Source organism: Pinus tabuliformis, chromosome 4_1 (assembly GCF_031772625.1).
Source record: "Pinus tabuliformis cultivar Carrire ecotype Pingquan chromosome 4_1, CPIR1, whole genome shotgun sequence".
In the NCBI taxonomy this organism is placed as follows: Eukaryota; Viridiplantae; Streptophyta; class Pinopsida; order Pinales; family Pinaceae; genus Pinus; species Pinus tabuliformis.
The window spans coordinates 344607329-344632217 of record NC_142303.1 but is presented as its reverse complement, the minus strand read 5'-3'; positions in this window follow the sequence as shown (position 1 = coordinate 344632217).

Genomic DNA, 24889 nt, shown 5'->3' with positions numbered 1-24889 from the left:
TGATGACGCTTAATGATGACCTCAGTTCCAAAAGGTGATTATTTCAAAGCATTAAAGTTAGATTTAAATCCGATTTGACAACAACACAGATCTCAAGATACCGTTAGGTAAAGGGATAAGGTAATGCATGCGTATTTAAAGCTTTGCCCCTTCGAATTAACGAGAAATTACGATTAGACCTTTGAAAAAATCTATTACACGCTTTAAGGGGTCATTCGGTTTAATAACTCAAGTAATGGTCATTTATGAAGCTGCAGGCCGTAAAATCACCATTATTGCATCTACAATGCCTTCTCAAATCATTAGATCCGCAGCTTCTTTTAGGAATAATCTCGCCACGCTTCAAATTATATATTTATCCCGTTATGGATTGTCATGGTTATTTCTTTGTTACGATTTCTCTTGCACTTGTGTAGAATTCGACTACCGAGAGAAGTCTAAATATGATGGGAAAGAAGTTCAAGAAGGTGGCAGGTTCTACTGCGACACCTGCCTCAGGCCAAGCTGCTACAGCTTCAAGGAAAGGCTTAATCTTAGATACTACATGCACTGGTCTTACTGGTACTACATGGCAAGGGACATACAATTTGCTAGAAGGAGAACAACCAGAAGCGACAGTAATGGAGGCAAGTGCAGATGAACTAAGAAAGTCTGAGGCAACTCTTAAAGATTTGGCTGATTCTTTTCTGCACAGAATAACAGCCAGGGAACAAGTCTTGCCTTATACTGATGTGGTACGTTGGGCAATTGAAGAAATTCCTCTCACTAATAGAACCTGTTAACACCCAGGTTGTTCCCTATGACTCCCAAGGGAATACGACCGGGGTAACCACTAACCAATCTTTTGATCACTGTTTCTAGCCAAACTGTGATCAGAGAGGGCTCTCTCTTTATGATTTGTAATTGTTTGTGATAGGGTTTTAGGCTAGCTATTAAGCACAAGTTTTGTTTATGTTTTGGTTGAAGAATTTCTTTCAGATTTCTTGTGATGTAATATTCAGAGAGTCAAGTATCATTGGGCAATGGAGTCTATGGCAGTAGGTTTCTAGAAACCTTGAGGTGAAATGGTGAAACTTACAGGGCCATTTGGATGTTTCATACTACAAAATTTTTGATTTATAACACACAAACAGATGAAAACACCAGTGAAAGCAATCAAGAATTTTCACTAAAGTATTTAAGTATTTCCACCAAACTAGGCATGAGCAACGGATAGATGTCTCAGGGGCAAAACTTGAATCCCTGGGAATATCTATCACTACAAAAGATATAGTTTAAAGTGCAGCAGTTTAAGAATTACACTTTATACACTGTATCTGAAGAAAACATGAATAATAGCTCAGTTTGAGTCCAGGGTAATCAGTGATTAAATCCTGGGACTATTCTTCTACTTTAGCTATTAAGTGTAGAACATGTAAACAATCAAAGAGAACAAAAGACTCGAAAACATGTGACACAGAGACTTAAGAAAGACTTATTGTTTTATGAAGCACTGTGGAATCCTGCAACATTCACCATTCATCACAACGCATCAAAGCACTCCAAGCTTCGGAAATTCCTTTCACCCTTTTTATTATTACTCTGAGAATTTTTACAGCAAATGAGATGCCCAAAACGAAATTAACAACAACCCCCTGAGCTTCTGCCAGGGGTGAATATATACTTGCGATTGTTTACAAAATATCTGAGTTCTAAGTTATCTCAGACTTTAATATTCTCACCAACTTTTGAGATATTATTATCAGAAATTTATTACCGCATTGAATACAAAATAAAGGCGCCTTAATGTTCTGTCAGAAGATATTTTGGCCTTTGGGATCTGCTGAGTCGGTTGAGATACTTTGATTAAATGCCGGAGAACCCGACTTTATGGCTTGTACGCTGTATTTTGGGTTGTCACCTGTGATTGTGACTGCTGCTGTGGTGAGCAAATAGTTCTGCTGAGTTGGCTCAGCATCTGTCTCTTCCTTGTAGATTTTATTCATCAAAATTGTGCCTGCGCATGACTGCTCATGTACTGGAGAAAACTAACGCTACAGGTTCTGGCCTGATAAAATTATTTGTGTCAAATTCCTCCATACTTCTTGTGTGGGCAATTGATGATTTATGATTGCCCCCATAGTCTCATCTGCTTCAGTATACTTAAAGAAATTTGGTGGTGTATCAAACAGGTGATCAATTTCATTCATGATAAAAAACAAGTTATCCACCCTATCATACAAATTCTGCCCTGTTGCTGGCCCTGTTTTAGCTGAGGTACTGGGTTGTTTTGCTATTTGTGCTGCAGCCTGCGTATCAACCCTTTTGATGTAATTTTCCAGAGTAAGCAGCCTTCCTACACTGCTTAATATGCTGGGGAGGCCTCTGTTTTGTAATGCCACAAATCTGTCCAGGAATTTGTTGATCTCGGTCTGCATATCCTGTGTTCTCCTCTCCAGCGTTCCAACTAGACTTCTCAGTGTCAGGACTCTTTTAACTACTGAAATTGTTTCAGTCCTGTTAGTAATTCCCATGGTGGCTAGTTGAGAGCTAGTTTTGTTATTCAAAATATTGATCATTCTGCTGGCAGCATCTGGCATGTGGCCAAGGCTTGCTCTGGCTCTGTGTATTTCCTTATTTGCCTTGGTGATGAGTGCTATTTGCTCATCCATAGTCTCAATATACTGCCACTGATTGGTGATGGATCGACCAATGTTACCCCAGAGGACTGCTTTCAATTCTGCTGTTACTTTTTCTAATGCAAGCTCTTTTTCTAGTTCAGCTATTCTGTTTTTTAGAGCTTTCACCTCTCTTTCCTTTGCTGCTTCATTCTGCTTGCTTTTGTCAAATTTTTCATTCACCTTAGCCAAAGTTTTCTTGACTTCATCAAGCTCTTTCATTTGGGATTCAAGAACTTGGATTTCAGCCTGCAGCTTTTGCATATCCAGACTAGGAGTTTGCTCTGTTGCTGGTGTAGTTGTTGCTGTAGATGGTGCTGTAGTTCCAGTCTGCTGAGGAGGAATAGTAGTTATTGGAGTAGCTTCTTCAAGGTTGATTACTTCCGGAGGGGGCTGGGAGGTTTGGCCCTCTTCTCTTTGCTTCAGTGCTGTTTGGAGTGCTGCCTTTGCAGCTTCAGATTGTCCTAGCTGGTCTTGAGTCCTAACCAGCTCCTTGTACAGGGATACCAGCAGGTCTGTAGCATCCTTTTCCTGCCTTTGCTGGGCAACCTCGTCTGTTTGTGGGTGGATGGTGGCTGGGAGCTTGATTTTCTTTCTTAAAGCCGCCATGTCTGCATCCCTTATCTTCAGGAGTTCTTGGATACCCTTAACATCTTTAGGATCATGTCCTATTTCTATAATTACCTCTTCCAAGGCCTTGATCCTGTTGTCCTTGGCTTGTGATGATGCTCTCTCCAATTCCAGCTGAGAGGCTGTATTATCAAGGCTGCTCTTCAATTTGTAGTTCTCCAATGTCTCACCTGCCAAGGAGGCATACACCATTTCACCAGTTTGTTTATGTAATTCAATCTTATCCATAGGGTGTATGTCTTTGGCCAGAACCTCCATGTTGGTTCTTAGGTAATCCGAGGTAGATTGAGGACGCAGCGTTGTGGGCATGAAGTGACTCATGATCATCTTGCCTTCACTTACATCAAAGGCAGACATGAGTCTTTGCTGATTGGTAGGAGCCAGGTTTAGCAAATGATCGTACAGCTGTATTTTAATAGGATCACTCCTCCTCTTAATGTCAATAAATTGTTGTTTGATGCTTGACTGTCCTTCTCTGTGCTGGCTGGAGGAGCTGACCTCTCCTCCTCTAGCTCTATCATGTTCATGCTGAAATGAACTGGCTGAAACTTCTCCACTGGGTGGGCCCATGCCCATTGCTTGCCTCACTGCTATGTCATCCTCTTGGGAGTCATTTAGTCTTTGTCTTTTCTCTCCCCGATTAATGGATGAAGTCAGGGGAGTCTCTCTATCCCTTTTCCTGGTTAAGTCCTCCTTTTGTGGGGTTTGGAGGACCGAGGTATCAACAGTAGTTTCTGCCCTAGGAGGCACTACTGTCTGAGCCTGTTGCTCAGTGAAGCTTGGAACATTAATCACTTTTTCTTGCTGCAAGGGCTGCTGTTCACTAAACTGTTCCTCTTCTTGTTGCTGCCCAAGTTCCTGCTGCTCCATCTCTTCTTGCTGCTGTAGCAATGTGTCCACTTGTTCTTCTGTCAAAAGGGGGTGGCTGTTCCACCTGCTTCCCTTTATCCTTGCTTGCTGTCTGTGGTGCTTTCTCGGCAGTTTGCTGCTGTGCTGTTGATGATGTAGCAGCTGCTCCAAGTTGCTTTTTGTAGGAGAGGGGCACCTGTCCACAAGTTTCCAAGTCAGCTTCCTTTTGCATATTTCTAGCCTCTTTCTCAAGTAACTCTTCATTAGTAATTTCTTCCTCTAGGGTACCTTCTTCCCAATTTGATGCATTGGCATACTGTTCAATCTCGGGTTGTCTCTTGTGTGCATAGCTACCCAATTTGTATCTAATTCTCCTGAGGGAGATAGCATGATTGGGGTCATAGGGTATCCATTCAAAGCTGGTTTGCAGTCTGAGGCCTTCCAGGATAGTGTTTGCCTCTTTCCATCCCTCTTCTTTTCTGTTATATAGGAAAGGGCCCAGCTGGTTCCTTACCTTCAACTGTGACTTCTTGTTGTTGCTCTGAAAATGAAGATAGTCTGAGTTCCCAAACTGTCTGAAATATTCCAAGGCAAAAAGCCTCATGGGGACATACCTTGGCAACCTAAATGGGTTCAACTCACAGCCATATATCCTGATGACTGTGTGGTTTTGGTAGAAGTACCAATTACCAATGTTGTAGGACTTATTCAAATGGAGAATTCTTCTCATGTCATCAGTTAGTCTAGGAGGAGGAGTACCATGCAATACTGTCATGACTGGATAAATGAATAAGTCAATAAACTCAGTGTATGTGTAAGGTGATACAGAGGTATGATGAAAAACAGAAGTCCAGAACACAACTGATCTTGGATTTCCCTGGGCATTGAGTTGCTTCAAAGGAAAAGAGAAGGTGGTTGGCTGATAGAACAAGAATAGATGGTATATATATGAAGTATACCTGAATAGTCTTTCCCTCTTCAAGTTCATAAACTGCTCATGGATTTTATCTGCAATGTAGGTTGCATAGTCATAATGTACAGCTGGTGGCTTACCAGGAGAGAATATAGACAGCATTGCCATTAGGCTATCATCCACATCCTCTATCCCCCTGAATCCTAGGACATAACTGATTAAATCCACTAACATCCTGCCCAATTCATTCAAATAGTGATACCCAATAGGAGGGGTTCTGACTGATTCAGAGCCCGGTCTTACAAACAGCTGATTGATTTTAATGATTTGGTCATTTGACAGCTTGGTCCCTTTGTTTATCAAATTCTGCATAAAGAGGGGGGTCAATTGCTTGGCAGTTTGGAAGTGCAGCATTCCATTTATACTCTCTGGGGTAATCTGGAACAGGATTGAGCCTGTGGGGCTGATGACAGCTCTTTGGTTTGGGTCATAACATTCCTGGCAGCTGTAGATCAGTTCTGGCATAGGATTTACTTGGGGAAGGTTGTAGATGGGCAAATTTGAGTCCCAAATTCCCAAGATGTCTGCCCCACTCCGGTGCTGGGCTTTTAACTCATTCATCATCTGGATATTGTATTTGGTTCCCATAGGGAACCAGTCCAGCATTTGGTAATCCATGTCTCCCAGGGCTTTCCATGCTAATTCCTGGTGAGGAGCATTGAGGGGCTTGATATTTAGAGCAATAGGAGTCTCCATAGTTCTTCAACGTGCAACAATTGTGGGTGGATAGCTAAAAATGGCAGCAACACAGAATGGAGGTGATTCTCTGTGAAAACAGTTTGTATTTTGGATACCAGAGGGGAATTTACTCAACAGCAATTGAAATACTGTTTGTTTTTAGGAGCAGAGCTTCTCTAAGGTCTAACTGTCCCCTTCCAGCGGGTGAATTGAGACCAACAAGGAATTTTCCGAGAATACGCAGTGAGTATTGTTTTTGGGTGAATTTACCGGAATTATGGCTCGGCTGGTGTTTTTCGACTTCACAGGGGCAAACGTGGACTTGCAGAGGGAAATGGGTGGTGTAAATATAGTTTTTGAGGTGCCTTTATCCTTCTGAGCAAATTAAAGTTCAATAACAGTCGTATGGAGGGCAAGACAACTGTAAATACCTGTAAATTGGTGAGCAGAGGTCGAGCAGGTGTGCACGGTTGCTGCTGAGGAGGTCGCCCGGGTTAAATCAATAGGTTGGCGGAAATTCGAACGTAAACGGTCATGCAGGGAGAACAATAGCGACAGGAGTGAAAGTGGGAAAAACACAGCTTTTTTGGGTAAATATGGGTTTTTTACCATTTTGGCGCTTTTTCGTGATGACGTCAGCATGACGTCATTGGTGGGTCACGGTGAGGTGACGTCAGCTGACGTCGTCGGGTGACGTGGCGGTAGACTATTGGTCCAAAGGGGCGATGAGGTGGCAGCCATGTCAGCGGCCAGGTGGACGAATAGCAGGGGCAAGTACGAGCGGAGGTGACGCGGCGATGCGTTGGCAGAAAACAGGTGGCGGTTAGGACCACAGCGGTTACGGTTAGGGCTAACCGCTACGGTTTCTCGGGGCGGTTTAGGTACGACGCCGAATGTGTCAGGCCCGGCTCCGAGATACCTTAGCGCTTGACGCGTGGAGAGGCCGTGACGTGACGCAACGTCAGCATCTCGGGCGGTAAAGGACGGCAGTGGGGGCCGCTCCGATATGAACATGGATCGTCGGATCTTCAGGCCTTGATCCGACGGTGGGCGGAGTATGGAGGTGCTCGGGTTATATGCGGGCGGAAAACTTTAGGTTTTGTGGGTTTTTTTATTGGTTTTTGGAATGTTTTTTCATTTAACCAATTATGCGCTAACCTTTGGAAATGCGCCAGAGGCGGGTTTCGACTTTGATAATTTTTTGCAAAGGATTTTTAAAGGCAAAAGAGGTTTTATAAGGGTTTTCCAATGCAAATGGTGGTTTGAGGAGCAGTTTAACTTGCAGCAAGGGGGAATGGGATGGGACAGGTTCACCAAAGTGACCAGATGTCATTTTGGTCCCTTTTGAAGAACATATGGCTATAATGCCAGGGGGAAAGAGTATTTATAAGATTTGGGGTTTTATACACCATAGTGTTAGTATTATTAGGGGAAAGGGTAAAATAGGGGAGCTATATAGTAAAATTAGAGGTTAATATGAATGAAGGGAGCAAATGAAGGGGATTTTACTGAGTTTATCTGAAATTGACTTGGTTTTGAGAGTAGATCAAAATGAAAAGATCTTAGACAAGAAATGTGGATTCTGAATGAACTAGAACCACCATAAAACCATGATCTCTCTTCATAAATCTCAGCTAAAGAAAGGGAGTGTTAGTGATGGAATAGAGGGGAAAAGGGAGGTTAGTTATGCTCCTTGCTGTAATATGATGGGATTAACCACTTTGTTCATTGATAGATTTTGCCTTGGCAAAACACCTCTTGACATATGTGTAATGGTGAAAATACCCTTTCTGCAACCACAACTGCCTACCCAGCTATTTACCTAGCATTTTTTGTTTCTCCTTGGAGGGTGCACTTGGACTTGCAAACCCTTACTTTCCTTTTCTTTTCTTTGGCTTTTTCTTTATTCTTTTCTATCTACCTCTAACCTTATCTCTTCCAAGGTCCCAGATTGAGCTATTGGAAACCTTTTCTTCTCTACCTGAACTACTTGTCTGCCAAGATTAGGCTGTTTGGACAGACTTCTTTCTCTATTCTATAACACAAAATTGAAACATGGCATGATCCAGGTTAAACAGTTGGATCATCCATCAAAATTTGAAAATAAAGTCCTCAACATTGAGACACTCACACACCTTTTGTTTTCTAGGAAATATGGGATCTTTGTGAACTCAAAGCAGAGCATATTTGGACTTTCTCTTGCCAATCATGAAATATGAAACCTATTGGTATAGGTATCCAACAGAACCTTCGTTTCTAAGGATGGAAGGATTTTCGGCTCCTTCAAGCCTGACGACTTGAGGCAAATGTATCATTTGCCCAATCCCGAGCAAGTTTATAACAGAGCATTTGTGGAGAAATTCGCCAGAGAGAATGAATCACCAGCCGAACCTCTCCGAGATTGGAGGCAAAATCCAGCAAAACACAAGCAGGATATGTCGGGTAAGTACTCCAATGCCTCTCTGGCTTCACCTTACTGCTATGCTGGAATTATGATGTGTAGATTGTGGGGATTTCATGATTCTGCAAATATCCATGTTGATATGGTTCCCTTAATGGAAGCGGTCGTTAATAGTATAATTATGGATTGGGCCACTATCCTGTCTGATAAGTTGGTCTTAGCTATTCGTGAGTTTAGGGCCAAAACCAGAGTCACTGAGAGAAAAATCCCACCTTTTTATTACTCTGCATACATTATGGATGCCCTTTGTTTTAATTCTGAGTTTCCTGTCCTTGGTTGGAGATGGATAACCCATGACCCAACACCTATTCATTTGTATCATCGTAAATTGTGGAAACCTTCTCACAAAGACCATTTGTACCAAATTTGCAATGGTTTTATGGTTCCCGTTCACTATTCTATTTTTGACAGACCTATCCCTAGGATTTCCTATGAAGCCTCTTTTGACCTACCAGCCGTAGCCCATTGGTTCGGCGAAGAATGTTTTTCTTATATCAGAGTTTTTGGAAGCAAGGCCAGGCCGCATGTTCTTCCCTTATACATGCCAGACAAACTGTTAGCCCGAGAAATCTCTTATCAGATAATGTCTGAAGGTGTTACCCAAACTCTCAAAGAAGAGAAGAAGAGAGGATGGCCATCTTTTCCTTTAAGAATTGGAGTTTATACGCTGCTAAATTATAAGCATGCAGAAAAGGAAGCAGCAAAACTCCAAATCCTATCTCTGGTTTCTATTCCCAACAGACTCTATGACCCGAAAAAGACTGCTTTCATTGCCTTGGAACAGGCTAAGCTGACAAAGGTTGTTCACCAAGAAGACCAGTTTGACGACCTGTTCATGGGTGCTGATTCAATAAGCCAAGTCAAACAACTTGCTGCGATGAGATATGAAGATATGGAATTAACTGAATTTAATAAACTTAGAAAGAAAAGGTTGCAAACTTTGCCTCTAAAGTTATTATCTACAACCCCAACTTCATCCTCAAGCGAGCCTGATCAACCAGAAATAAATTCACCTCCCGTTACAATTAGAGAACAGGACGAAAGTCAAAGAAAGCTGCAGGCAGATAGTCATAGAAGCGAACAAATAGAAAGGCAGCAAAAAGCACAAATTGAGCAAGAAGAGCAAAGAAGACAAAGGGAGATAGAAGAACAGAGACAAAGAGAAATAGAAGAACAGAGGAAACGAGAGGAAGAAGAAAAAATAAGGAAAGAACTGGAAGATAGGCAGAAAAAGGAATTGGAGGAACAGCAACAGAGAGTACAAGTGGAGCAACAGCGGAAGGCATTTGAAGAACAGTAGAGAATTGAAAAAGAAAAAGAACAGAATAAGCAAATCTCTGTTGATACTGAATTGATTAAGGAATGGAACCAATTTGATTCCATTATAAGTGGTAAAGAAGCCTCCAAAGACTCAGACGCCTTAAAGACTCCCGATACTATTGTTTCTCCAGTTCTTGAAGGAACCAGCGGCCCACCCACATTACAGAATGTAGAAGAAGTTACTCAGAATCCATCTGATCAAGTTGATCTTCAGGTAGAGGAAATTCCTCCTCTAGACATTTTCTACAGCCCTAAGCATAAAGCCGTTGTAAGACGCTCAAGGAAGAGGCGAAGGCTTGATCAACCTTCTGTTTCAAATGAGCAAACAGTCACGGGCAATGTCGTCTGGAAGGGAGAATTAAGTCCCTCTGAAGATTTAACAAAGCTGTCGCAATTTGCGGGAGCTTATTCAGCAGCAACCATTGACAAAGCATCCGAAGTGAGTCTTCTCTTGAAGACTAAAGAGCATGAGGTATATGCATTGCAAGCAGAAGTGATAGAGGCAAAGAATAAGGCGACAAAGGCAGAAGAACAATTGCTGGCTCAACAACAAGAGAATCATTTGTTAACCCAGCAAATTGAAAAACTAAGGATAGACCAAAGTGACATTAAAGCACGTGAATTGGCAGAGGCATTATCACAGTTGGAGGCATCAAATGAGCTGTTAATGAAATCTAAAGAGGATCAAATAGTTCAACTCTCAGCACAGCTTGAAGGTATCAAAGGTGCCAAGAGTATTGAAGATTTCAGAGCAGAGGCAACTCTGATAAATGGCGCTTTGATATCCCAGATCAGACTTTTGTGCCAACAGCTAGTTGAAGCTGAGTCACTTTGTGATATATCTACAGCAGTATGTGGGCAAATCGAGAAAGCCAGGACTAACTTGGATCAGGCCGAAGATGAAATAATAGAATATATTGAATGGCAAGATACTCCAGAAGGGCAAGCTGCTAATTTAGCCCGAATTAGTGAAACATACAAGAACATACTTTTCATGGAATGGGAAACACAGGTAATGAAGGCAGAGAGGGCAGCATCCAGGTGCAAAACAATTTCCAAAAACATGATCAATATAGTCAATGATACATTGTATCTGGCTAACATGATTTCACAATGCACACCTGGAAACATAACAACCGCGAATATGCTGGAGCACAAGAATTATCTTAAGCTGGAAGAACAAGGGCGGTTAATCGCTGGAGTGAATACCTTGACCTCCGATGCATACTGGCTTTTCCTGATTAAACCGCATTCTCAAAGGTCGGCTCTTAACTGCCTAACCGACGCTCTCCGATACCTGATCGCCGATTTCCAAGATGCCACATATGATGCATAGCTGACTTCTCGCCTCAATACTCCACCAGAAGTAGAGCCAATGCTGGCGATATGTCAGCGAAAGAGTAAAGGCAAAGAGACAGCTGACTGAAGCATCGTCGCCGACTGCCGAATCACCCATATGCAAAATGATATTTGTTGATGCCGATTTCTTAGTTTTCAGTTTTTAGATATTTAGTAGTTAGATTAGCATAGTATTTATAGACCCTTTCATTGTTTTGGAAAGGGTCGTAAAATTTTGTAAAAGACTAAAAGGCTGAAGTTTGCACTATTGTGCTTCAGTCTATATTCTTTTTGAAACTCGACCACTGGTCCTTAATTTTACTTGGAATGCTGTTTAAGTAAATTGTGCACTATTGTCGTTTGCTTGGAATGCTTTCTGGTTGGAAGGAAGGACTGCGACATAGCGATTAATATATTGGAGTGATCAAACAGCTTGCATGGTACTATTATCTGTATCTGTTCTCTTTTCAGTTATATGAATTGTTGTGTTATTACTTTGCTATTATTGAATACATGTATGTAATACAACAACAAGTCTTCATTTCATATCACTATTGAATGTTTTGTGATTTGTTATCTTTCACTCATGTATGTATCAATGATATAAATGACTGAGTGCAGTAATTCGCTATTATAGCTCTGCGTAACTACTTACGCAGAGCAATCTCAAATGATTAAACATCTATGCTTATTGTTAGTGTCATCTATATGCCTGTCATTAAGCATAGTTTATCAAACGCTGTACTGTCTGAATTGATAAGTCCCGGGATTAGCTTATAGTTTTTGTATTTCTTTTATAGTTTAGTTATTTGTTTATTATCATTTCATATCTTAAAATCATCCATCCATCCCGTTCACTTATAATCTTTGGGAAACTGGTCCCGTTATCCCCAGTCGGAGCCACTATTCCAAACGGAAAAGGAGCTGCACTAAGTTCCGGACCGGGTGGTTTCCCCGATGTTGTTGCAACGAATTTCGGGGCATCAACATTTTTGGCGCTAGAAGGAGGGCCATCAACTGTGAATGGCAAGTAGGTCCAGGTCCACAAACCATTCTAAGAGTAATTCCCCCTCCAAACCATCTTCTCCTTCTCAATCACATGCTGGTTCTCCAGCACATGATCAAGAAAAAGAAGAATCAATCACCACTGCTCACACCCATAATATTTCAGAACATTTAAGTCTTGAATCCCCTGAAGTTCAGTCTCTTATCCATAAACTTCAGAGCTTCTCGATTTCGCCTCAGAAATCTGAAGTATCACAAAGCAGTGCGACCTCGCAGTTAAACTTATTTCATCCACTTACCAGACTTCAGAGCGAAAAACTTGGTATTGAACCTACTGAGTTCCCTTTACCCAAAAAGAAAAGGGCTAAGAAGATCACTGAAGTATCTGATAGTGAAGATCTTTCTTCCATATCCTCCATCTCAACTCCTCCTCTGCGAAGTCAATCATCCACTCCCCCATTACACATTGTTGTCCATCAAGGAATAAGTACTACAGCATCTCAACCTACTCTCTCTCTAAAAACTTCTTCTCCTCAGTCATCTGGAATACCAATAGTAGTAACAACTAATATCACCAGCATAATGGCAGATCCATGGACTCAGCCAGGTGCAGTCAATATGCCCGGACCATTACATGATCTACCTGATGCTCCAGAAAAATGGTTACCTAAATTTAATCCAGATAACGGAACACAAGCTGAAGAACATATTAACAATTTCATGTTAGCAATTAACTTGAAAGGAGTGACAGAACAAGATGTTGTTGTAAGACTTTTTCCTTATACTCTGCAAGGATCGGCAGGATCCTGGTACTTCTCATTACCTTCTGGTTCTATTACCAGCTGGGCTATGTGCCAAGAGCAATTTCTTATCAAATATGGAGATGACAGGTCTCTGGCGACTCTAATAAACGACCTCTCCAATTTGAGAATAGAACATAGAGAACCAGTAAAAGAGTTTAATGCCCGATTCAATAAACTCTTAAATAAAATCCCCACTGCTTCTAAGCCAAGTGAACAAATCAGAAGCGAATGGTACATTACTGCTCTCCCTTCCAACATAGCTATTTTTGTTGACAGGGCTAGCAAACCTACCTTAGCCGAGAATATGAAAGAAGCACTTGCCGTCGAAAAACGGATAAATGCTCTAGAAAAGAAAGCAGTTTTGGAGGATAGAAAATCTAAAAAAATTTCATTTAAAGAAGATTCCAAGAAGAAAACCCCAAAAGACCCATATGACATGGAGGGTTTACAAAAGGTCCTTAAAACATTGTCTAATGAAATGGTCGAAATTAAAAAACAGGTGGCTGAAACTTCAACCAAAAGACCATTTAGAACTTTTAAGAAAACAGAAACAAAGCCACCCAATGTAATATCTAATGCAGAGTCTGAACAGGAAGATGAAGAAGAGGAATTATCCTCACAGACAGATGATGAAGAAGAAGTAGTTGAGTGCCATGGTATGTGGGATTTCATACTCCCAAATTCTGACACTGAGAATCAAGAAGAAGCTTTTCCTGTTACTACAAGAAGTAAAATTGCTTCTGAACCTACTCAAACAACTACAAAAAAGAGGAGTGCAGGTACTGCCACACCAAAAGAAAAAGTTCTCCCGAAGAAATCTCCGGTAGCAGCCCCTCAAAACCAGCCTCCAATTTCTAATTCTCCTTCAACATCCAAAACATTAGTGGTATCTGACCATATGGAGTATAATATTGTCGATGACATGAAAAAGACCAAGGCAAACATAACCATGTTTGAACTAGGTAAATTAAAACATCAGCAAAAATTGCTCCTAAGGGAATTTAACGCTATTCCCTCTTCCCCTCTTCCCAGTTCAAAAGCTGCTAATGATTCAGGACAACCCCCTCCAGATATGGTCGAGGCTACCGATTCGGTTCTGATTGGAGATAGATCCAATTCTCATACTCCACCTTTCTTGCTCACCTATGAAATCTATAATCGAAATCTGCATAACTGTTTAATTGATTCTGGGGCTTCATCCAATATTATGCCAGCTTCAGTTTGTTCTAAGCTAAACATAGAACCCCAGAAGTCAGCCATCCACATTGTACAGTTAGACAGAACCAAAGTACAGGTCATAGGAGAGATTAATTCCGTGACTATCAGGTTGTCTGCTGATCCCAGAATAGTACAGAGAATAGACATTTTGATAGCCGACATACCTGAATTCTACAGTTTAATTTTGAGCAGAGACTGGTCTGAGAAACTGCATGGATATATTTCCACGGATTGGTCACATATGTGGCTCCCCTACAAGGGTAAGCCAAATCAAATAAGGATCGACCGTGAGAAGCATATGACTCATACAGTAACAGATTTCGAACAAGAAAACCAGCCGGTGGCTTTCAACAATAACATTTTGGGAAATTATTCTTCACAGTCATTCTTTGGCAATTTTGTTGCCCAATCTTCCCCTTTTCAAGTTAATCATTGTACATCTCAAGTAGAAAATTTTTCACAATCAAATTTATCCAAATGCTTTAATGTAGATCAAAAGGATGTAAATATTTCTGATTCTCCTTTATTTTGGTCTCTGTATTTTGATGGCTCTAAGTCCAGCGAGGGCTCAGGAGCTGGTTGCATTTTGGTTAGTCCAAAAGGCGAAAAGACAATGCTTTCTTGTAGATTAGAATTTGAATGCACCAACAATACAGCCGAATACGAAGCACTACTGCAGGGATTATATAAGGCAATTGACCTTAAAGTCCAATATTTAAAAGTATTCGGCGATAGTGAGATCATTGTTAAACAGGTAAGGAATACAATTCATTGCCTCTCAAGCCACCTTAAGCATTATCAAACGCTAGTGCAAGATCTCACTTCGCATTTCTCAACATTCAATATTTTTTCAATCCCAAGATCGCAAAATTCAGCAGCTGATTTGCTAGCCAACGTAGCTTCCAAACTCCTCCCTTCCGAAGACTATAGTCTTGATAGATTTTCTGTAGAGTTAATTTTTAGACCTTCAGTTCCTGATAACATCACTAACTGGAGGGTTTTCAACCATGACGAGGATATTTTGCAATTTTTGACCTCTGAAAAGTCCTATGACAATCAAGTCATTGAAGAGGATGAGCATGATTCTCAAATAAACCAAACATCTCAAGATAACGTTATTCCTAAACCTGTGGTAAAGCTTGAAGACCTTTATGACATCAAAGATAGGTTTAAACCTGTAATTAATGCTAAACTCCAGAGCTCTACTCTTAGGTTTGAATTGATTAATTTAGGAACGGCTCAAACTCCTCAAAATATAAATTTAGAATTAGGACTTTCTACAATAGAAAAGGAAGCATTTATCAAACTTTTAAGAAAAAACAAACAAGTTTTTGCTTGGAAGTATGATGACCTTAAGACATATGATACATCTATCATACAACACACTATTCCTATGCTTCCTGATCAAAAACCAATCCAGCAGAAGTTAAGAAAAATCCATCCAAATTTGGAGAGCCAGATAAAGTCGGAACTTAATAAGCTTTTAAAAGCTAAGATTATCTTCCCTGTCCGACACTCAAACTGGGTCTCCAATATGGTACCCGTCAGGAAGAAAAACGGCGACATCAGAATCTGTATTGATTTCAGAAATTTAAATAAGGCAAGCTTAAAAGATAACTTCCCTCTGCCTACCATGGAGCAAATCCTTCAATCGGTAGCAGGATCTGAATTGATGTCTTTTCTTGATGGTTTCTCAGGATACAATCAAGTGCTAGTCCACCCTGATGACCAATTAAAAACTACATTCAGAACAAAATGGGGAACTTACGCATACCAAAAGATGCCTTTCGGACTCATAAATGCAGGAGCGACATTTCAAAGAGCTATGGATACAGCCTTTAGAGGGTTAATTAACCGAACAGTAGTTGTCTACCTCGATGACATTACTGTATATTCTAAAAAGAGATATAATCACTTGCATGATTTAAATCAGATTTTTCAACGATGCAAAACATATGGTATCTCTCTTAACCCGAAAAAGTCTTTCTTCGCTCTCAACCAAGGCAAGCTCTTAGGGTTTATTGTATCTAAGGATGGCATTTATGTAGATCCTGAGCGAATTAAAGAAATTTCTGAAATTCCTTTTCCACACAATAAAAAATCGATGCAGTCGTTTTTGGGACAAATTAATTTCGTTAAGCGATTTGTTCCAAATTTTTCACAGATTGTACTACCACTGCAAAAGATGATTAAAAAGAATTCAACCTTCAGATGGGGACTAGAAGAAAAGCAAGCTTTTCATGATATTAAACAATCCATAATCAATGTCCCAGCCCTGAATACTCCAAATCTTGCTAATCATTTCACATTATATACTATTGCATCCGACTTATCTTACGCAGCAGTACTAACTCAGTTGAATGATGACAATTTGGAAGCACCCATTTCGTTCTTCAGTTCTAACTTTCAAGGCGCCGAATTGAATTATTCAGAAATTGAGAAACAAGCTTTTGCTGTCTTTAAAGCAGTCAAACATTATCGACCCTTTCTTCTTAAAACCCATACTAAAGTAATAGTTCCTTTCTCCGCAGTCAGGCAACTATTAATTCAAAAGGAATTGGGAGAAAAGAGGGCAAATTGGGTCGCAGCCCTCCAAGAATATGATCTAGAAATAAAGCCAGCAAAATTTGTTAAAGGTCAAGGTTTTTGCAGGATCTTAGCAGGAGCATCAAACATTCCTGAATCAAGTGATACAGAGCAAAACCAAGAAGTCAATCAGCTAAGTATACCGGATTCCGAATCTCAATATTTAGATTTAATCTTTTATTTAAAGAATGGTTATGCACCTATCAATTTGTCCTACAAGAATAAAAGAGCCATTAGATTGAAAGCTAAGAGTTTTTCTCTTATTAATGATGTGCTCTTCAGGAGAAACTATGATTCTGTATTACTAAGATGCCTTGAGAAACCTGAAGCTCAAAAGGTTTTGCAGGAGCTACACGATGGACCGGCAGGAAGACATTTTGGAGCTGATACAACAGCTCATAAAGTAATTCATGCCGGATATTACTGGCCTACTTTGTTTAAGGATGCTCATGAATATGTAAGGAAATGCATTAAGTGCCAAACTGCCAGTGGAAGACAACAAAAGCCAGCTTTCCCTTTACAACCAATCAACATTGAACAACCTTTTGAACAATGGGGATTGGACATCATTGGAGAAATAAATCCTTCATCTTCCAAGCAACACAAGTATATCCTTACAGCAACTGATTACTTTACAAAGTGGGTAGAAGCAGTTCCATTAAAGACAACAAACTCGGAAGCAATCATCGAATTTATAGATCAGTTCATCGTAACCAGGTTTGGTGTCCCAAACGCTCTTGTCTTTGATAATGCTTCTTACTTCTCAGGCAATGCGATGATTGATTTCGCTATCAAAAGAGGATTCAAATTAAAGTATTTTGCCAACTATTACCCCCAGGGTAACGGCCTAGCAGAATCAACTAATAAAAATCTAATCAAAATCATTAAGCGAACAATTGAAGAGAATCATAAGAACTGGCATAAATCCTTGGTATTTGCATTATGGGCCGATAGGATTACACAGAAAGCTTCCATAGGAACTTCTCCGTTTAATCTCGTTTATGGAAAAGAAGCAGTCGTACCAACCAATCTTCTTCTCCCATCTTTAGCCCTAGTACAATTTATAGACGAAACTCCTTCTTCTTCTATACAGTTTAGACATGATCAAATACTCAAACTTGAAGAAGAAAGGGATAAAGCCAAGGTTACACATGAAAAACATCAGCAATTCATTAAAGCAGCTTTCGATCTAGCCTCATCCAGCCCTAGACAATTTGAAGTCGGAGATCTAGTCCTGAAATGGGACAAAGCCCATGAAGATAAAGGTAAACATTCCAAATTCCAAAAACTGTGGCTAGGACCATTTCAGATCTGTGAAAAAGTAGGCCATTCCACATTCATACTTCAAAATCTATCAGGGGTGAGAGATTCTCTCCCTGTCAATGGCCTAATTCTGAAGAAATTCTTTAACTGAGGAGGTAACCCCTTCTCTTCGTAGCTTATTAGTTTTTCCTAGTTTGTAGGATTTGTAGGAATAAGAATGTGGGACATTCCCATTGACCTTTCGCTGTAAACAAAAGCTGTCTCGCCATGGTAATATTAATATTTACTTTTTAAAAATAGCATCCTGAACCAAGAGAGATCATTTCTAGGAAATTAGATATCTTTTTATTCTGAGCATTACAGACTTACCTTTGTAAACTTCACTCTGAACGAAGTTCTATGAATCATCTTGAGTGGTTGAAATCAGTCCCCAAAGGTTATCTATACGAAAATAGGAGCTAATTCATCTTCAGCATCTTCAACTCTTAAACCTATCATCCATTTATTCTTAATAAGATAGTTGTTCATCCCATTCACCAACAGTTTTTGATTACTCAGAGTGTAATTCTAAAATATAAAAGATTAAAGATAAGAGGTCTTATCACAAGCCTGCTTACCATGTTCATAGGAAAATAATTTAACTGACATTACCAAAACTGCATACCAAACAGGGTAATGGCTTGAAATTTCAAGACAAGGGGTCTCATCACGAGCCAGCTTGTTCAGTTTAATTACTACCCGTGAATGGCATTGTCACCTATCTGGCCACCAAACCAGGACAATGGCTTTTATCTTAAGAAAAAAGAAATTGAAATTCAAAAAATACGAGAATATCTTTTGAATTCATTCTGTTTAGTCACACTCTAAGGTGAATGGAACAATGGACAACAACATGGTTAAAAGGTAACCCTGCCGAGACTATGAATGTTTGCTGGCAGCAGAGGCTCTACCTGTGACAGAGGAGTTTATTTTAAAAAAGCTGATATGGAAAAGTTTTCTATTTTTACTTTTACAAACCAATAAGGACTTATTTTAATACTCGAAGTGCATTTATAAAAAGAGGAAGTTAAATGAAGAAACCTGTTTTATTTAGAATCAATAGATATCTAGTTATATTAGAAATTTCCTTTCTTTTATAAAGATTCTATTTGAGAAAGTGTAAGTATAAATGTTAGTTCAGAGATAACTGGTTCTGCCAGCGAATTGCCAATTGTTGTGCCCTACAACAACCCCCCATTTCATAACATTTTTATCATAAACAATTTACATATGAAATGGGTCCCTTTTAAAAATTTTAATTGGCATTAATAAACTTGTTCAAATAAGGTATGATAATCAAATGAATTTATGCAAAAAACCCTTGTTGAACAAATGTTAAGCAATTTTTGGTTAAGTCGAAAAAAGTAATCGCAAGTTCGGTTGCCATCTTGGTTTTTCCCAATGCGATATCGCTATCGGCCATCGGCAATAGCCAATGCACACACAAAAGGGCACATACCTTTTCCCCGATGCGACGCGATATCGGCAATCGGCTATCAGCACGGCACTATGTCTTGTGAAAAATGTTTTGACACTCCGGCCCGATGCGATATCGCATATCGGCAATCGACACAATCCTACGCAGTTTCATAAGACGTTTATATCTTTTCCCCGATGCGATATCGCTATCGGCATTCGCTAAAAGCAATTGATACACATTTAGGGGTTATGTTCGCGCGCCGAATGCGATATCGCAATCGGCGTTCGCTAAAGAACTTTCCCAAGTGATAACGCCACACACACACTTCCGATGCGATATGATGACGCTTAATGATGACCTCAGTTCCAAAAGGTGATTATTTCAAAGCATTAAAGTTAGATTTAAATCCGATTTGACAACAACACAGATCTCAAGATACCGTTAGGTAAAGGGATAAGGTAATGCATGTGTATTTAAAACTTTGCCCCTTCGAATTAACGAGCAATTACGATTAGACCTTTGAAAAAATCTATTACACGCTTTAAGGGGTCATTCGGTTTAATAACTCAAGTAATGGTCATTTATGAAGCTGCAGGCCGTAAAATCACCATTATTGCATCTACGATGCCTTCTCAAATCATTAGATCCGCAGCTTCTTTTAGGAATAATCTCGCCACGCTTCAAATTATATATTTATCCCGTTATGGATTGTCATGGTTATTTCTTTGTTACGATTTCTCTTGCACTTGTGTAGAATTCGACTACCGAGAGAAGTCTGAATATGATGGGAAAGAAGTTCAAGAAGGTGGCAGGTTCTACTGCGACACCTGCCTCAGGCCAAGCTGCTACAGCTTCAAGGAAAGGCTTAATCTCAGATACTACATGCACTGGTCTTACTGGTACTACATGGCAAGGGACATACAATTTGCTAGAAGTAGAACAACCAGAAGCGACAGTAATGGAGGCAAGTGCGGATGAACTAAGAAAGTCTGAGGCAACTCTTAAAGATTTGGCTGATTCTTTTCTGCACAGAATAGCAGCCAGGGAACAAGTCTTGCCTTATACTGATGTGGTACGTTGGGCAATTGAAGAAATTCCTCTCACTAATAGAACCTTCGTTTCTAAGGATGGAAGGATTTTCGGCTCCTTCAAGCCTGACGACTTGAGACGAATGTATCATTTGCCCAATCCCGAGCAAGTTTATAACAGAGCATTTGTGGAGAAATTCGCCAGAGAGAATGAATCACCAGCCGAACCTCTCCGAGATTGGAGGCAAAATCCATCAAAACACAAGCAGGATATGTCGGGTAAGTACTCCAATGCCTCTCTGGCTTCACCTTACTGCTATGCTGGAATTATGATGTGTAGATTGTGGGGATTTCATGATTCTGCAAATATCCATGTTGATATGGTTCCCTTAATGGAAGCGGTCGTTAATAGTATAATTATGGATTGGGCCACTATCCTGTCTGATAAGTTGGTCTTAGCTATTCGTGAGTTTAGGGCCAAAACCAGAGTCACTGAGAGAAAAATCCCACCTTTTTATTACTCTGCATACATTATGGATGCCCTTTGTTTTAATTCTGAGTTTCCTATCCTTGGTTGGAGATGGACAACCCATGACCCAACACCTATTCATTTGTATCATCGTAAATTGTGGAAACCTTCTCACAAAGACCATTTGTACCAAATTTGCAATGGTTTTATGGTTCTCGTTCACTATTCTATTTTTGACAGACCTATCCCTAGGATTTCCTATGAAGCCTCTTTTGACCTACCAGCCGTAGCCCATTGGTTCGGCGAAGAATGTTTTTCTTATATCAGAGTTTTTGGAAGCAAGGCCAGGCCGCATGTTCTTCCCTTATACATGCCAGACAAACTGTTAGCCCGAGAAATCTCTTATCAGATAATGTCTGAAGGTGTTACCCAAACTCTCAAAGAAGAGAAGAAGAGAGGATGGCCATCTTTTCCTTTAAGAATTGGAGTTTATACGCTGCTAAATTATAAGCATGCAGAAAAGGAAGCAGCAAAACTCCAAATGCTATCTCTGGTTTCTATTCCCAACAGACTCTATGACCCGAAAAAGACTGTTTTCATTGCCTTGGAACAGGCTAAGCTGACAAAGGTTGTTCACCAAGAAGACCAATTTGACGACCTGTTCATGGGTGCTGATTCAATAAGCCAAGTCAAACAACTTGCTGTGATGAGATATGAAGATATGGAATTAACTGAATTTAATAAACTTAGAAAGCAAAGGTTGCAAACTTTGCCTCTAAAGTTATTATCTACAACCCCAACTTCATCCTCAAGCGAGCTTGATCAACCAGAAATAAATTCACCTCCCGTTACAATTAGAGAACAGGAGGAAAGTCAAAGAAAGCTGCAGGCAGATAGTCATAGAAGAGAACAAATAGAAAGGCAGCAAAAAGCACAAATTGAGCAAGAAGAGCAAAGAAGACAAAGGGAGATAGAAGAACAGAGACAAAGAGAAATAGAAGAACAGAGGAAACGAGAGGAAGAAGAAAAAATAAGGAAAGAACTGGAAGATAGGCAGAAAAAGGAATTGGAGGAATAGCAACAGAGAGTACAAGAGGAGCAACAGTGGAAGGCATTTGAAGAACAGCAGAGAATTGAAAAAGAAAAAGAACAGAATAAGCAAATCTCTGTTGATACTGAATTGATTAAGGAATGGAACCAATTTGATTCCATTATAAGTGGTAAAGAAGCCTCCAAAGACTCAGACGCCTTAAAGACTCCCGATACTATTGTTTCTCCGGTTCTTGAAGGAACCAACGGCCCACCCACATTACAGAATGTAGAAGAAGTTACTCAGAATCCATCTGATCAAGTTGATCTTCAGGTAGAGGAAATTCCTCCTCTAGACATTTTCTACAGCCCTAAGCATAAAGGCGTTGTAACACGCTCAAGGAAGAGGCGAAGGCTTGATCAATCTTCTGTTTCAAATGAGCAAACAATCACGGGCAATGTCGTCTGGAAGGGAGAATTAAGTCCCTCTGAAGATTTAACAAAGCTGTCACAATTTGCGGGAGCTTATTCAGCAGCAACCATTGACAAAGCATCCGAAGTGAGTCTTCTCTTGAAGACTAAAGAGCATGAGGTATATGCATTGCAAGCAGAAGTGATAGAGGCAAAGAATAAGGCGACACAGGCAGAAGAACAATTGCTGGCTCAACAACAAGAGAATCATTTGTTAACCCAGCAAATTGAAAAACTAAGGATAGACCAAAGTGACATTAAAGCACGTGAATTGGCAGAGGCATTATCACAGTTGGAGGCATCAAATGAGCTGTTAATGAAATCTAAAGAGGATCAAATAGTTCAACTCTCAGCACAGCTTGAAGGTATCAAAGGTGCCAAGAGTATTGAAGATTTCAGAGTAGAGGCAACTCTGATAAATGGCGCTTTGATATCCCAGATCAGACTTTTGTGCCAACAGCTAGTTGAAGCTGAGTCACTTTGTGATATATCTACAGCAGTATGTGGGCAAATCGAGAAAGCCAGGACTAACTTGGATCAGGCCGAAGATGAAATAATAGAATATATTGAATGGCAAGATACTCCAGAAGGGCAAGCTGCTAATTTAGCCCGAATTAGTGAAACATACAAGAACATACTTTTCATGGAATGGGAAACACAGGTAATGAAGGCAGAGAGGGCAGCATCCAGGTGCAAAACAATTTCCAAAAACATGATCAATATAGTCAATGATACATTGTATCTGGCTAACATGATTTCACAATGCACACCTGGAAACATAACAACCGTGAATATGCTGGAGCACAAGAATTATCTTAAGCTGGAAGAACAAGGGCGGTTAATCGCTGGAGTGAATACCTTGACCTCCGATGCATACTGGCTTTTCCTGATTAAACCGCATTCTCAAAGGTCGGCTCTTAACTGCCTAACCGACGCTCTCCGATACCTGATCGCCGATTTCCAAGATGCCACATATGATGCACAGCTGACTTCTCGCCTCAATACTCCACCAGAAGTAGAGCCAATGCTGGCGATATGTCAGCGAAAGAGTAAAGGCAAAGAGACAGCTGACTGAAGCATCGTCGCCGACTGCCGAATCACCCATATGCAAAATGATATTTGTTGATGCCGATTTCTTAGTTTTCAGTTTTTAGATATTTAGTAGTTAGATTAGCATAGTATTTATAGACCCTTTCATTGTTTTGGAAAGGGTCGTAAAATTTTGTAAAAGACTAAAAGGCTGAAGTTTGCACTATTGTGCTTCAGTCTATATTCTTTTTGAAACTCGACCACTGGTCCTTAATTTTACTTGGAATGCTGTTTAAGTAAATTGTGCACTATTGTCGTTTGCTTGGAATGCTTTCTGGTTGGAAGGAAGGACTGCGACATAGCAATTAATATATTGGAGTGATCAAACAGCTTGCATGGTACTATTATCTGTATCTGTTCTCTTTTCAGTTATATGAATTGCTGTGTTATTACTTTGCTATTATTGAATACATGTATGTAATACAACAACAAGTCTTCATTTCATATCACTATTGAATGTTTTGTGATTTGTTATCTTTCACTCATGTATGTATCAATGATATAAATGACTGAGTGCAGTAATTCACTATTATAGCTCTGCGTAACTACTTACGCAGAGCAATCTCAAATGATTAAACATCTATGCTTGTTGTTAGTGTCATCTATATGCCTGTCATTAAGCATAGTTTATCAAACGCTGTATTGTCTGAATTGATAAGTCCCGGGATTAGCTTATAGTTTTTGTATTTCTTTTATAGTTTAGTTATTTGTTTATTATCATTTCATATCTTAAAATCATCCATCCATCCCGTTCACTTATAATCTTTGGGAAACTGGTCCCGTTATCCCCAGTCGGAGCCACTATTCCAAACGGAAAAGGAGCTGCACTAAGTTCCGGACCGGGTGGTTTCCCCGATGTTGTTGCAACGAATTTCGGGGCATCAACATACAGCAAGGGATATAATACTTCTTTACCATCAAAGACCTTCCCATAGCAGCAGCTAAGTTTCGATACTAGACTTCTAATCCGAACATCCAAAACTGACGACCATTCAATTATGAGAACTTTAAGCTAGCTGTTGATTGCCTGAGTCTCTATGGTGACCTCGTTTTGAGAGAAGGACCATCTTGGTTGGGTTGTAGATTCAGAAGCCCAATTATTTGGCACCCGCACCAGGGTATCAAGCCTTATATGAAATTCCTAAAGGACAGATAGGACATTTCTTTGAATTCCTAGCTAGCAATCATGGTTGTAGACCACCTCATTGTTATTTGGAAAACTAGTGTCCATTCAGAGCTGCTAGTCCCACTAAGATGGGTAGCTATCTTAGAAACAAATAGATTAAAGTTACTTGTGTTTTCCTTTATCAGAGAAAGATGAGAGAGAAGAAGAGAGCACCAACCTCAGTCTTTCGCTAGTCTCCTTGCTTGTTTCCTCTCTCCTTTGACAGAGCCTTCACCACTCCTTCCTCACTTGTCCCGCTTCAAAGAACACCTGTAGAGCCAAGGCAGAAAAATACCATCAAAGCATAGAGACCTATAACCATAAATAATGTAGTATCAGATGTACATTAACCATATAAACGCATACATAAACAAGATTCAGAGATATACAAGCATATG